The sequence below is a fragment of the Phasianus colchicus genome, chromosome 4 (genome assembly GCF_987193195.1).
Source record: "Phasianus colchicus chromosome 4, bPhaCol1.hap1.1, whole genome shotgun sequence".
In the NCBI taxonomy this organism is placed as follows: Eukaryota; Metazoa; Chordata; class Aves; order Galliformes; family Phasianidae; genus Phasianus; species Phasianus colchicus.
In genome coordinates this window covers 23,069,567-23,084,735 of record NC_143439.1, presented here as the reverse complement: position 1 = coordinate 23,084,735, position 15,169 = coordinate 23,069,567, and the positions used below count along the sequence as shown (strand labels likewise).

Genomic DNA, 15,169 nt, shown 5'->3' with positions numbered 1-15,169 from the left:
CCCTATATAAATTCTGAGAGTAAGGAAAGAAACAGTTCAACCTCTTCAGAAGAAACTGATTGAGAATAAATTCATTTTACTTTGCTTACCACCTGTGCACTGCAGATGTGAGAAGATGTAAAGTTCAGAAAATGATGGTGTGGGTAAAAATGTTCACAACTCTTTGTACAAATACTGAACTATTTTCACTGCTACAAGCAGTTTGCTAACACAAATAGCCAAGATCATGGAAAAAAATGTATGGTACATGAAAGGACAAAGTCTATGATCAAAACCAATAGCATTCTAAAATGCTAAGATGTGTATATCAGCTAAAGCTGCAGTCTTGTATTGTTGAACAGATATTCACTTTTTTATTTTAACATTTAACTGATGACAATCCCAGAAATTTATCATCATTTTAGACTCTCTTGCAACACAAGTTACTCTTTTTCACTTCAAGACAGTGCTGAATAGATGAGATTTTTTGCTTGAAAGATTTAGTAATGCCAAAAAATATATATACGAAAACATTACCTCTCTCTTTGTACAGCAATTGGACCTGAAAGTCCTCAGTAAAATATTTGATCATTCTTTCCTCAGGGGCAAAGATTAACAAGGCAATAACATGAGTTTGCCACATCCCACTCATGAACAGAAGAAGGGGTGACCAGATTCTCAAATACCCCCCTGATTCGATTAAAGTGAAAATGAAAGTCAAGGTCCAAACACAATAATTGATTTTAATGAGAATCTCTGTGCTACAATTATCTTAAAATATTGGCAGTCTTACATTTATATCCATCGAAGCTGTGCAGCTAAATTATGCTGCTTCGTAAGAAATCTAAATAAGCCTTGTGTTACTTAACAGCTTTAGGAGGAAAAAAGACATTAAAGAGAGTGAGGCAGACAAACAGGCAGAGAGAGATCACTGGTCTAGGTTCCAGTGTTGGTCCAAGAGGGGGCCCTGAGCCTGTGAAAGTGCTATTCCAACGTTTCAAAATACTGAAGTCTCAAAGCCTCCCAGAGCTTCTCTCAGATGTACTTTTATGCCCGTTAATTTCTGCCACGTGTTCATCCAACAAATGAGTTTGCAATAAACAAGTTTATGAGTTTGCCATAAAGAAGTTTGCAGACAAATTTACAGCAAAATGGGAATTTTGGACAGAACAGGACTCCTTCATCCAAACAAGTCTCCAGTCTTTGGTTTGTTGTCATGGAGATGGTCTTATGTTTGAGAAAATTCCAAGCACACCACAGAGAATGTTTTTCACTGATCAGCAATTGAAGTCAGTAATATTAAGGAGTTTGTTGCTTTTTTCTTTATGTAAGTAACTTGTATAAATGTCCATGTTATGCTACATATTTTTTACCAAAATTACCAGAGAATAAACTGGGGATTAACAAAGAATGAATGTTTAGTTTAGAAGGTTCGTTATCCTTTCATATGACAGTTTTCAGTTGTATAACTGCACTAACAATTTGACAATATACTTAAAAAAAACAAAAAACAAAAACCTAGAATAATATGTTTACAAAGATAAAAGTCTCATTAGGCACAACAATTCATTAGACTTAGATTCATTAGATTCATCTGAGTATATAAACATAAAAATGTCCAGAAATGTCCTTTATTCTGATGTACTTTCATAGTAGTAACATTCTTTTTTTCCCCTCTGTCTTTCTTGCAATATATATACATGGCTTGAGCTCTAAACTCAAAGTGCTGATTTATGTCTCCCTAAGTGTTAAGCCAAAGAATGTGATAATATCTGGTGACAATAGTTCAAGACTTGGCTATTCCTTTGTTGCTAATTCAATTGATTAGAAAAGTACTGAAGTAAGAACATATAGACCCAATATTGCAATTAATAAAGAACACATAAAGTGTGCTGAATTATTTTGAAGTCTCTTGGTAGAAGACAAGAATGTAGAACTGAAAAGGGGAGAAATAAAGTAGGCCATACTATTTCAGGCAACCAAAATTTGCCAATTCAGACAAATATACTTAGTTATAAAAAAAAAAAAGGTGGCAATGCTGATGTATAAAGCAGAAATATGAGTTTAATATGTAGCATTTATAAAGCTAATTAAATGCTAAATGTGTCATCAAAGCTATACTTCTGGTAGTATGCTAGATGCTAGACTGTTAGTCACTATGGAAAAAAGCACTTTCAAGGTTATATTATATATATATTATAATAGAGAGGTTATATATAGGTTATTATATATATATATATATATATATATATAGAAATATATAGGATGCTTGCCGTGTATATGTCAAAAACTGGTGAGGAAAACTCCTGATTCTATAACTGAACTGGGCAAGAAAAAACAAGGAAGAAGTATATATAGCTGGCCAAGAGAATAGCTTCTGAAGAAACTGCTTTGTTTGCCCTCTTGCAAAAAAGAAACACAGTAAGACAAAAATTTCTGCAGAGAGGTGTATACAGTATGTTAGACTGAGTTCACTGTACTATAACATAAAAGTTTCAGTATCTTGCTACAGTTTTTGTTTTATTTATAAAAAATATTTCTGAGATTTAAATTATTAAATGCAGTAGAAACAAATTCAAAGGTATTTCCTTTTGACATTTTGGATAGATACGAAAATTCTGCAGATGTAAGAAAGGTAATACCATTTTTTGGATGGTGATTCTCAATATTTTATCAAGTCCACAGGGAAAACCACAATTGCTCCCAGTCTGTTCTTCAGATGTTGATATACTGTAATTACTGCCCATCTCTATGCTAAAAAATAGGTAGTGTAGCAAAAGACTGTCTCATCAGAATCCTTAAGCAAACAGTTTCACCAAGCTTTTCCAATAACAGTAGCGAGTCCCCCCAAAAAAATGTAGTAAATATTTGCATTTATTTAGACATGCTTTTAGTTTAATGAAATAGATTCAACTTTATATAAGTAAAAATTCAGTAAAAATAATGTAAGTTTGACATTTTTCAAATGTGTAAGATTATTTTAGCAATGATAATCTCAGTGAGGGCTGAATCCTAATTTCAGTTCTTTTAGGTAGAAGAGTCACACAATATATCAGTATACAAATAGCAGCATTATAACATTTTGCTCACCACACAGGGCAGTGCCATACTAGAAGGAGCAGCTCTTCTGGGCTGACCAAAAATGGAGTAACAAAAGGGTGCTATTTGTCCCTGGAATGTCCTGGGTTTGTGCTATTTCTTCTTGCACACATGCTACATTTCATGAAGGTGTTTATATCACCCTGTGGTCCTGCAGAGATTCCCTGAGAAGTACTAAGGGCTTTTCCTTCATCCATCCTACTGGCTCAAGAAAGACATCTTTTCTTCCAGGGTTAATGGCTAAAAGTCACTGCCTCCTGACACAGTTCTACAGGTCTAGCTTTAAGACTCTAATTCTTTTGATATAACATCACTTACTAACAGTATCATAATTAATTATGATTGGGTTGGGGCTTTTTTACTTACAAAAATTATTTCTCTAAACTAAAATAATTATCCTGTACCATTCAACTTGATTCTCAAACTTTCTTGGATATTTCAAGATGAACTTCCAGAACTGTATGCTTGAACTGAATACATAGCTCTGAGCCTAATTTAGTGAACTGTATATTCAAATCCATTGATCCCTCTCATATAAATTGATTATAGCTAGTATATACTAGAAAGGAGAAGAAAATGTTCCCAATATGCTCTCAAATGTGGTAATTCACATGGCCAGTATCTGTGTGAAGATATGTCTACCAAAAATTGGAGACTGAAAATATCACCTTACCTCCACCTTACTATCCAGACAGGAGTAGAGATCCACATCAGTAATTGACTAAAAGAAATGTATATCACAATTTTTAGTATTTTTCAAATAACATCATACAATTTCAAATGGAAAAAAAAAAAAAAAAAAAAAAAAAAAGAGGGAAATTCCTTCAGAGTTTTAAGTGGTGGTCCCACACTTCACTTCTCTCATGAACACAGTTGTTAATTTCAACTTCTGTGGAATTCATCCTGCATCAGTAACCCGTGTTTGAATATCTCTGCAGTTAGGTCATCCTCTTTTTTTCAGCTCTGTCTCTAGATAAGTTCTATGTTAAAGTCTTTTCTCACAGTATTGATCTTCCTGTTGCCATTCTTGCATCGTAAGTCCACAGTTTGTGATGAACACAAAAACTAACGTTATGCAGCAAGTACTAGCATAAGTACTGCCACCATGGTAGTTTCTGCTGCCCTGTCTTCACCCTTTCTGGGAAGCCTTTGTAAACCTCAGCATTCTAGTTCTACTCTACTCTACTATGTTGCATTATGTTAGGGCTGTCAAGAGTTGAGAAAATAACAAACATTAATAACATGAAACAAAACTAGTTTCCAGAATGGAGCAGCATCTTCCAGTCAAGCAGAAATGATAGAAAGCATCTCTTTGGAATGCTGCTCTGCCTTAGGTAAACCTTAAAATAAATTAATCAACTGCTTTTTGTACTTTCTAAGCAAAGTATTTGGCTGTTTCTGAAATTTCACTTTCCTCTGCCCCACTGTAATCATTATCTTGCTTGGGCAGTTCTTCAGTCTGGCATTCTTCATCAAGAACATCTTCTCAAGTGCTTTCAACCATTCTTATAGAATCACAGAATATCCCAAGTTGAAAGGGACCCATAAGGATCACTGAGTCTTGATTCCACCTAGGACTATCCAAAAAGTTAAACTGCATGCAATCCTGCAAAGACCCATTCATTCTGCACTCTCCTTGCTTTTCCATTCTCACCCACAGGACACTCACTGCCCTGACAATAAAACAATATTCATATTTTTTAAGTGTCAAGTGAATTATATCTGAGTTTGAAATGGAAGAACATAAGCCACGTTATCACCACTACTGAAATAAAATGACTGACTTTTCTCTGTTTCCAAAATATAGAAACATAGAATCATAGAATCATTACAGTTGGAAAAGATCACCAAGATCATCTAGTTCAGCTGTCAACTCATCACCACCATGCCCACTGACCATGTCTTATGATTGGTGGAAGTCTTGTCTGAGTTAAAGACAAAGCAGAGCTATATGCTACCATTATCATATAAGCGCATCACAGTTCGTCTAATACCAGCATGTATAGAAGACATGTTCAGCCATGGCCTGTGGGCCACATGCAGCCTGGGACAGAAGTCTATGGTAGATATGCTATTTCTGACACCTATACTCTCCTTCTCTAGGGAAATGAGGTTCTCACTACTCCATGGCATTTCCCAGGGACTTCGGCACATTTTCCAGACAGACCTTAAGTACAAATGAAAAAAAATAATTGCTAAGCATTTTAGATGTGATCGTCTAAAGTGGTCATATTGTACTGTACTGCATGCTCATACAGAAATTTGTTATACAATATGAAAATTGATATTGTATAGTAATTAGCCAAAAGCAACTAGCCCATTCTTGAGTACTATATTAGTTTCTGGGTATAGTTGATTATATTAGAGGAGAAATGGAGGAGAGGAGGAAAAGTACAATCCTTTTGTGTTTACTCACCACCTTATTTTATTGCTAGATTAGGGAACAAAATCAAAGCTGTTTGAGAAATTTTCTCCATGTTCAATTAAGTAGAAAGATAGTCCTCATTTCTTCGTGCTTAATTCTTTCAGCACCAAGAACTGACCAAGAACAATTTAACTCTCCAGTTTGCTGTCAGGTTCGCTGAATGATAAACAGTTAAGGTCTTGACAAAAGACGTAAAAAGGGAACTTGAATGAATTCTTCATGTTTCACTATGTGTGTATCAATCCTCTTTTTTCATCAGCTTGAATATAAACATTACTCATCTGCCAGCAAGTATAGCCAGCTGGCTTCTTACATTTAGAAGCCTAATGTATGGAAAACAGAATGATAACTGCATACAAATAATCTCTTTTACAGTGCCACATTTCTGAAACTGCTTACCACTTATACATAGCACAACTCTTTCCTCAGAGCATGTTTTGCAATAAAACTCTTTTCTCCTATAGTAAACTGAGGGTCGCGTCTTTTGTTTCAGTTTTTCTTTGTGCAACCAGGAACAAGGTGGTCTAATTTTATACACTACCAAAATCAATAGGAATCTTCCATTATTAGTTTCAATAGGATTCAGTCTCACCTTAAGTAATAAGCTGGAAATTTCCACTTTTTATATTAATTCCTTCGAAACTGTGCAGCATCTATATGATTTATTTGCAGGAGTAGAAAAAGGGGATGAGAAACTAAGTCTAGGCAGCAACATCTGAAATTGTTTGAAGATATGAACCACATGAAGGGTAGATTATAATATATGGTTACATAGAATTAAAAAAATCTATTCACATTTTTAAAACACTAACTAGAAATATCTATATATAAAACTACAGAACCAAATATATTAAACGTGCTTAGTCCACATCGTACAGTACAGATGTCAGTTTAAGGTCTGAAGCTGGATTGAAGCACATAATAAATATATAGCTAAGTACAAAATGCATCTAAAGTGACATCCTGAGGCACAGTTAATGGGATTGTCTTACGTAAGGCTATCTGATAATGTGATCATCTCTAATGAGATTACACACAAGTAATCTTTTTTATAAAATAAATAAATGAACTATATACATTCACTATGCACGAATACAGAACCAAAATGTGCTCAAATATTTTAAGGATAATATCAAAGGATTTCTCTAACCCTTTTAGGAGATAATTATTATGTATATAATAATGCACTGCATTAATAAAGAAGAGGACAAAAAAAAAAAAAAAAAGAAAAGAAATATTGCCAAAAATAGTATTCTATTTTTGTGATTGTCATGTTTTTTTGAGAAGAAAAAAAAAAAGACAAATATTTATTTCATCTGAAAACAGCTTTTGCTTGGGGCGCACTACTGAATACTACAAGTATGAGAATCAAATAGAACATTAAAATTTAGTATTTAAACTGGGTTGGAGAATAAGGCCAAAGAAAAATGATTCGCCATCCTACTGATTGAATGATACAAAAGGAGAAGAGGAAATGGTATCAAATAAGTACACTGCAGTGAGATGTTGTATTGAACTCTATCAGACACTGGGGTACGTGGGAGCTTCAATGTGAAAGGTAAAGAGGCATAGATCTAAAGCATTAGTGGCTTAAACTTTTGTCTGTATGCTGTTTGCCATTTTGGAAAACATATCATCTTTCAGTCACTTGCTTGTGATACTATTTGAAACTGTACATTTTAGGCAACAGAATTTCAGGAAGGCTATAGTGGGAATTCTGTGAAGATACTATTTATCTCAGTGATAAGTCCAAACAACCACTGGAAATGTGACATCAAGTGTGTCTCTTGAAAGTGTTCTGTAAAAGCATTCAATGATGCATTAATTATTGTAGACAGAAAGCTCAGATGGCTTTATGCTGTAAATATCATCACCTGCCTTCAGTTTTGCCTTACTGAACAAAATTTAGTATCAATATTGTTTATCATGACATAGCTGCAGTATAGCATTTCTGCCTAGCTGGGTAGTGCAAATATCTGCCTAAGTCTCTCAGGCTGGCCCAGAAGTGTGTGGTACCAGAGACATTTTCTGGTGATAATAGACGCATTTACCTAAGAAGTAAGCTATTTCTCCTCCACATGAAGCACTTGAAATGTAATTTAATTTGGCTTTGAAATACGTAAGCATCAAATCTGTATCACAGATTCAAAGTCAGAGATTTAACAGAATATTTTGGCTCCTAGAGCACAGAATATATAATTATAAAAAATAAAATATATTTCTTAACATCAAAACAATAAACAAATGGATGTAAATTATAATCAAGAATCTCTCTCTATTTGCCTGAGAAAATCCATGTTCAACCTGCACTTTTGGGAAAGCCCAAAACTTTTGGTCCATCCAGGAATCATGCTGGACCAGATAAATTACAGATGCATTAGCACATATTTGTGGTTACTTGTCATTCCCTTAAGTATTCCTTCACTTAGAGAGTGACCAGAAGCCTATCCGTATTTCACTTGTGATTGACTGTTAATATAAAGTAGTAGTGATTATAAAGCACATATATGTCCTATAGCAACTGGCAATTATAGTAAGCTGGATCACTTCTGAGCATATAGAAAGCAACTAACATATGTATATTTCTTTAGGATGAACTCCTGCTGGTATGATAAGGTTTTAATTTTGCTTTTAGATACTTTGTCTTGGTGGAAACAGAAATCTGGAAAGAGGAGTTTTGTTATACTGTGCAATTTGACAGCTGGTAACCCTGTATTTCTTGAATATCAGAATAGCATAGCAGACACCTACACAGATACTTTACTGTCCCTTTGCCTGCTGTTTTTTTTTTACATCACCTGATAAAGATTTCCGCTATTCTGCATACCATAATATCTACTCAGTTCTCTAAACAAAAACATCATTTAATTGTATGGAAATTATTTAATAAAATGGAAATCATTTATAAAAATCAATGTGCAAAAATATTACTGAAAATATAAAAGGAAAGAATATTATTTTCTGCTACAATGACAGGCAGCAATCACACATTAAATATATTTTTATCAAGATGTTCAGCATTACAGGATGACTTTAGTCTGTTGTGCCCACCTCTTTGGTGGGCTTACAAGTTGCTTTTGAATTGCTGCCCAAATCTTGTCTAGGAATGCCATCAGATCTATCTAAAAGAGAAGGGTCACCAGCAGGCTCAGCAGAGTAGGATGCCAAGCCTTTATTTAAGATGTCAGCCATGTAATGTACCACCTAAAGAGGTCACCCCACTACTCTCTGAATTTCACAAACACTATTATGCTAGTTTATTCTCTTCAGCACTCTTGGGGAAGACTGCTTCCACTGTAACAAGATTAAACTAATTCCATAACTGTCTGGACGCTATCTTGGGATCTTGGCTGGCTTCTTGCCATCCTGAAACCAAGATGAAGCATCTGCCATGCATTATCCAGTCTTGGCATATGTATCCCTTAAGAAAGGATATTGTGACATAACCAGTGGAGCACAAAAGGCCCTTACTGACTTAAGGACTCACAAGGCTATTGCCATCTGTTTATTAATTAGGTGCACTAGCTTCTGATTGTTGCATGTGAAATCAACCAGACTGTTGGTGGCTCATCTCTCCATAATAAGGAAAAGTTTTTTAAAAAAAGTAAATAAATGTACTCGTTTGAATTACTCAGTACTATATTTCCCTCTGTTTTAAATTCAAATGATTATTCCATTCCTTTATTAAATGTATTGAATGAACCCTGTGTTCCTCTCCCGCTTCAAATCTATATTTTATGATGGAACACCACTATAGGACAGAATGATATTTCCAAGTTTCTTCCTCATAGTTTTTATGTTTTCTTCCACCATGATATGTTGGTGGGCTTTGTTTGTTTCTTTAATCAGCCAAGACCATCATTACTCTCCATATAGAATGTCCCACTGAAATAAACCATGTAGAAAGCAATAAGGAAAAATTTCCTTTGGATATTTGAATATATACTTATATATTAATTGGCATTAAATGGCAATCAGCCATTTCAATAAAATTATTATTGCTTATGACAAAATACCAATGATGTGGCAAAAATTGGGGGAAAAAATTGCCTTACTGTGGAAAATCCTAGACAATCTCTTCAGTAGTTTTAATTATTTAAATATAAATGTATCATGACCTCTAAAATCAGAGTGTTTAAGATTTGTTAAGGTGTTTCTCAACTACTATACTGTACTGTTTCAGGTTGGACAGACTACAGAGTGAACAGATCCATACTTCTATCTGCAGAATATTTTTATTTTCAAGATATGAAACAGTTTCAGAGACACTGAAGCAAATCAGAAAGAAACTTGCAACATAGTAAGTTTGAACTTTAAACCTCAGTGGGAATGAATTATGCATATAGATTGTATATAGAATTTTAAGGTTCAAAAACAATCTTGTATGGTGTTATTTACAAAAGAGAAGTTGCTCCGGATCATTAATGTCAGTTATCATGAGCCTATGTAAGTTAACATTGATACAGAAAGGGATGAGACAAAGGAGGCAAAACTGGTAATAGATAGATTTCCCTTCCCCTGTAACTGTTATATGGAAATAAAGAAATATAAGCCAAGGGAAAAAGGTATACTGCTAATTCACGAGCTGTCCAACATGAAGTCTGTATCCAATCAAAAGAAAGAGTCAACATGCACACTAATTTGGAAAAAACAAATTGCTAATAAAGAAAAAAAATACAGTTTGTTTGCTTGTTTGTTTGTTTGTTATCTCCAGTGAAGGAAGTAAAAGTATCCCCAACAGATATGAATAATGTCTTTTGTTGTAAAATGGATGGATCTGAAATCCTCACCTCCTAGTAAAATATCAAAACTGGTGTTGTAGCATCAATACATTGAGATTTGAATAACAAATCCTTTCAGGATTAACTTTCAGACTGTGATTGCTCTATTTAGCATTTTAAAAAAATCTTTTGCAGATAAAAGTTGCTGTACAAACTGCTTGTTCAACAGCTACTTTGATATGCAGTGAAGCTGTACAGTATATCGTTAGTATAAAGCATAAATGTGGGCTGTTTGTGCATTTGTTTGTTTGTTTCTTTGGGGTGTGGAGGAGACATGAAAGAATGTCTCTTTTAATCAGTGAGAAACTTTTTGTTTTGTAAAATAACTTTTGCTCAGACACTGTAAGGGATCATGTACAGAGATTAAAGCCGTATCATGTACAAAAGTGATAGTCTTAGGACTGTACATTCCATTAAGGACGTGGTACTGACTTCTTGTGAAGTTATCCACTTGCAGATGATGTTTTCACCAGCTGTATTTGATCATATATACTTTATCTACAACCCAACTATAAAACTCCATTAGTGCTCAGGGATCATCACCTACCTTAGACCTTCTCACAGATTGTTCTGTGTCAAATGCTCAAACTTCCCAGTTTTTAAATTACTGGGAGAAAAATTCTTAACATCCAGCACAGATTAGTGGTTGAACAAAAAAAAACCATATAACAATATGTTTTCAGAATAATAGTATTGTAAGTTTAGAGGTGTATTCTGCATCAGAGCATGCTTTAGACAAAATTAAATTATCTATTTTATTTGTAATTATTTATGCAATTATTTAAATACAGGCAATTCCTTTGTTAAAAACAGTTTCAAAATAGATCATGTATTAAATGTCATAACTTTATAGCATATTAATGATTCCAGACAAGCACATTTGCAAACCTACTGAATAAGGAAAGCAATTTTTTTAAAGTTTATTGATTTGTCTAACGTGTCATATGACATAATGGCCATACACTAAAGCACTGAATAATTTAAATAAATCAATGTTTTCTGGTTTTCATAAAAGTATAAACTTTTTTTTTACATCAACAGACATATGTGAAAGTGTATATTATTATTCAATTAGTAGCAGATTGAATTTTATATGATTTGAAATGCACTATTTATGAAAACATAATATCTCCATCTATATTTTTTATAAAATACACGTTTTTAGAAAATATCAAGGAAGACTATTCTAAATCTGCTTTATTCTACATTTTTTTTCTTCAAAATACAATTCAAAATTCCCATATGTTTCTCAACAAGTAATTAACCATTTTTGAAGTCTTTTATTATCAAAACACCCTGTTTGAACCTTTCTCTTGAGAAAGATGAATTGATAACATGATAACTGCATGGTGATGACTGTGTGAAAGGAAAAAGGGGCTGCATTCCTCTAGTTACTAGTTTTCATGTTTGGTTTTTTTTTTAACTTAACATACAAGTACATTGCAGTTTTAAAATAGAATTTGACTGTATTTTCATTTGGGAATTAACTTGATTAAACAGCCAAAAATACTGAGAATGTCTATCAAAAACTTCAGTGTGGAACTGCTAAGAAAACATATACCCTTAGAAATTTATTTCAGTTATGTACTATGAAATTTCCTATTCAAGTCAAAGTATTTATTAATAGTAAAAACTTGATGTGGAAATTCAATATTAATAACTTACAAAATAATTATATCTACACTAAATGCCCTATGTCTATTTTTATGTTCCCACTACATAGAGAAGAGTCAATTCTGCAAATAATTTTTATGAATATTATATAAGTAGGATTGGGTAGGGTTTTTATTATTATTATTATTATTTATGATGCACTTGTTAGTAACGGGGAAGAGAATCTTTCTTTTCTAAAAGAAAATCACTCAAAATGGACAGCCTTTACTGTCTAGCTACGGCCAGAACAGAAGTACATTCTGAGAGAGCTCTTTTTCAAAATGTACTGTCTTCCTTTTTTAATTAAATCTCCAGAACATTATGAAAATATCTTCTCTTTTCCCTAATTTGCTACATTAATGCAGTTGCTCGATTTCATGAATATACCGTTTTGCTCTAAGACTTAGCTGGCAGGGATAGTTGGTATTTCCTATAATTAATTTGCTATGCAGAGGCTGGAAATTACCACACCAAGTAAATGTTCTTGCTCCGTGTTAGGAAAAATAGCCCCTATAAAAATAGTATTTTCTTCCACTTCCTCAATCAAATGCTTTTCCTCTGTATTTCTCTTCAGCTTCAGCAAGTCCTTGTTGCCTTCATTCCAACCCTAAACTGACCTCTAATTCTGTCTTATTTCAGTTCTTCTCCTTAGTTTATGGAACACAGCCTATGCAAAGGAGAGCAATAACAGCAATAACATCCAGGGTAAATGAAATGAGCAGTGCATGGCTAGTTTACAAAGACTCTATAGAACTATAAATGTAACTACAAAAGAGTAAGTAAAATTCCTAGTTTGTGTAAAATTTTTGGGTCCTCAGCCTTCTCACTGGGAATGGAAGTCCCAAATTGAGGTTTTGAAAAATGGGATGTGCACATACTTGAAAATGTAACTCTTAAAAAAAGTAGTGAAACATTCAGTGAAACATTGCTATATGTAAACATTTGCAAATTTTCACAGCTTTGCTGCTTAGTCAAGATATTACTGAATTTTAGCATTTTCCTCTCAGGATTTTCTCAGCCTGTATCACCACGGTTCTCATGATGAGACTATGCTGGATTACAATCATAAACAAAGAAATATATTGATCATTGTATTCATTCATTCTTATTATATCATGTCAAATGTGGTCTATGTGTTCACACCGCTGGGATTTGATCCAGGAAGTCATCTTATCAATTATTCATTAACATTGGTGACATCAGTGACCAATAAGAATAGTACTCAACAGATGGTTTGAACATTTTAGCAGTTAGATGGGTTATCAAAAGATGCACTATCAAGGAAAACATTTTAGGCAAAATAAAATTAAAAATGGACATAGTAATTAGTTTTTAAAACATACCAATCCATGGATGAAAGATGAATTTCTTGCTTGGAGAATACATCCTTGTTTTTGTTTTTGTTTTTGTTTTTGTTTTTGTTTTTGTTTTTGTTTTCCAGTCCCTTATTGTTGATGTAAGCTGTAAACATTGGATTTTAAAACTACTGGAGGGTGCAAATTTTTAAAATGCAGGGTTGATTGAACCTCTGTAAGTATACTGAAGTTACAAGCAGGTGACAAAAACAATGAGCTGAATAGAACACAATCATTATGATGGTAAGTGAGTAAATGTGAAGGAACACAATTGTGACTATACCTTCAAGAAACCAACAAGTGATATTGCCCATTCAAATGTCATTTGCTGCCATAAGCTGTAAATGACTGTAAGTTCCTGTTCTTAGTAGTATGGAATGGAGTGAAATGGAAGGGAATGGAGTAGAGTAGAAGAGTTTGGAAGGATAGAAAACAGATCTGAACAGAAAAAGTTTAGAACAGAATAATAGTTGGAAGGACTATACAAAGATCATCAAGTGTAACTTCATGAACACCATGTTGCTAACCAAAAGTTGAAGTAGATTAATATGGACATTGTCCAAATGTCACTTAAACACTGAAAGACAAGCCATATCAACCACCTTAATAAGAAGCCCTTTCCAGTGTGTGACTACTCTCAAAATAAAGAAATCTTTCCTAAGGTCCATTTTGAACCTCCTCTGGCACAGCATTTTGTCACTGGTTATCAGGGAGAAGAGATCAGCGCCTAATTGTGAGCAGTTGTCACACACACTGTTTCTGAAATACAAAATTGAACTTCGTGATATAAAATGAGGTAAGAAGATGGCAAACAGAAGAGTAAAGGAATTTTCTTAAGAAATTAAACCAATTAAGTATGATTGCCACAGTATTCTGGTATTTAAATTAGCCTGGAAGAAAGACTGTAAGGAAAACTATGACCATTAAATCAACTAAGGACATTAATATCATTAAATTTAGGGAGACTTATTAAGATTCCCAAATTTATGTTGAAGGAAATAAGCATTTTTATGATTATCTTTTCATAGATAAAAAGGGAATAACTTACAACAGAAACCATTTCTGCTCCCTTTATCTGCAAAAAAAATTAAAAAAAATAAAAAAATAAATTTTTAAAAATCTGTCAGTTGTATTATTAAAACATCTAATCTATGAACTTGGACATACATAGAGGATATGTAGTTTTTCTGTTTTGTTTTTTGTTTGTTTGTTTGTTTCTGCTTAAGTATACTATTATAATCCGCAAGAAAGTGGTTCTGACCACGTTTTTAGTTTTAGATAATTACTGGAATAATCTATGCAATATATGGTACAAATAATTTATAGTTCCTTGACAATCAAATCTATCAGTATAATTTAAGATGGGTTATATTTTTGGCAATATTACATTCTTGAAAAATAAAACATACAAAATAGTACCCTGTGTTGCCACAAAAAACAAAACAAAACAAAAAACAGAGAAAAAAGAAAAAAATCAATTAAAATATGTATTTTTAAAATCATAGTTATCAAATTGTTCTTAAGAAGCCCAAACAAATCAATTTCATATTTAATCATATTTAATTCTTATGTTTCAATTTTTAAAAATGCTTGTCTCTTTTCAATAATTCTTCAGTGAATAAGTTCAGAAAATGGTAATAGTTCATTTAGTTTGTGGGGTATTATTAAATCAATATTATTAAACCAATAAAATATTATTAATAATATTGGCTTCCTTTTTTCATGTGGCATATTAATTATGTATTTTGAAGGACCTCTGTAGGCAGCACTAAAACTTTTAGATGAGCTCTACAGACATTTGTGTCTTCAGATGTCAAATTACATGCGATCCTGAATTCATAGTAAATAAGCATAGTAACAATTCTGCCAGAAAATAT

The 15,169-nt window shown here is 33.2% G+C and overlaps 1 long non-coding RNA gene across 1 annotated transcript; it reads left to right on the top strand.

Annotated features, from left to right (window-relative positions):
- The first annotated feature begins 1,235 nt into the window (after positions 1-1,235).
- On the top strand, positions 1,236-12,643 carry LOC149918113 (uncharacterized). The gene is made up of 3 exons (XR_016465691.1): positions 1,236-1,306; positions 9,687-9,803; positions 12,577-12,643. It is a non-coding gene; the product is annotated as an uncharacterized LOC149918113 (long non-coding RNA).
- Positions 12,644-15,169: the final 2,526 nt, after the last annotated feature.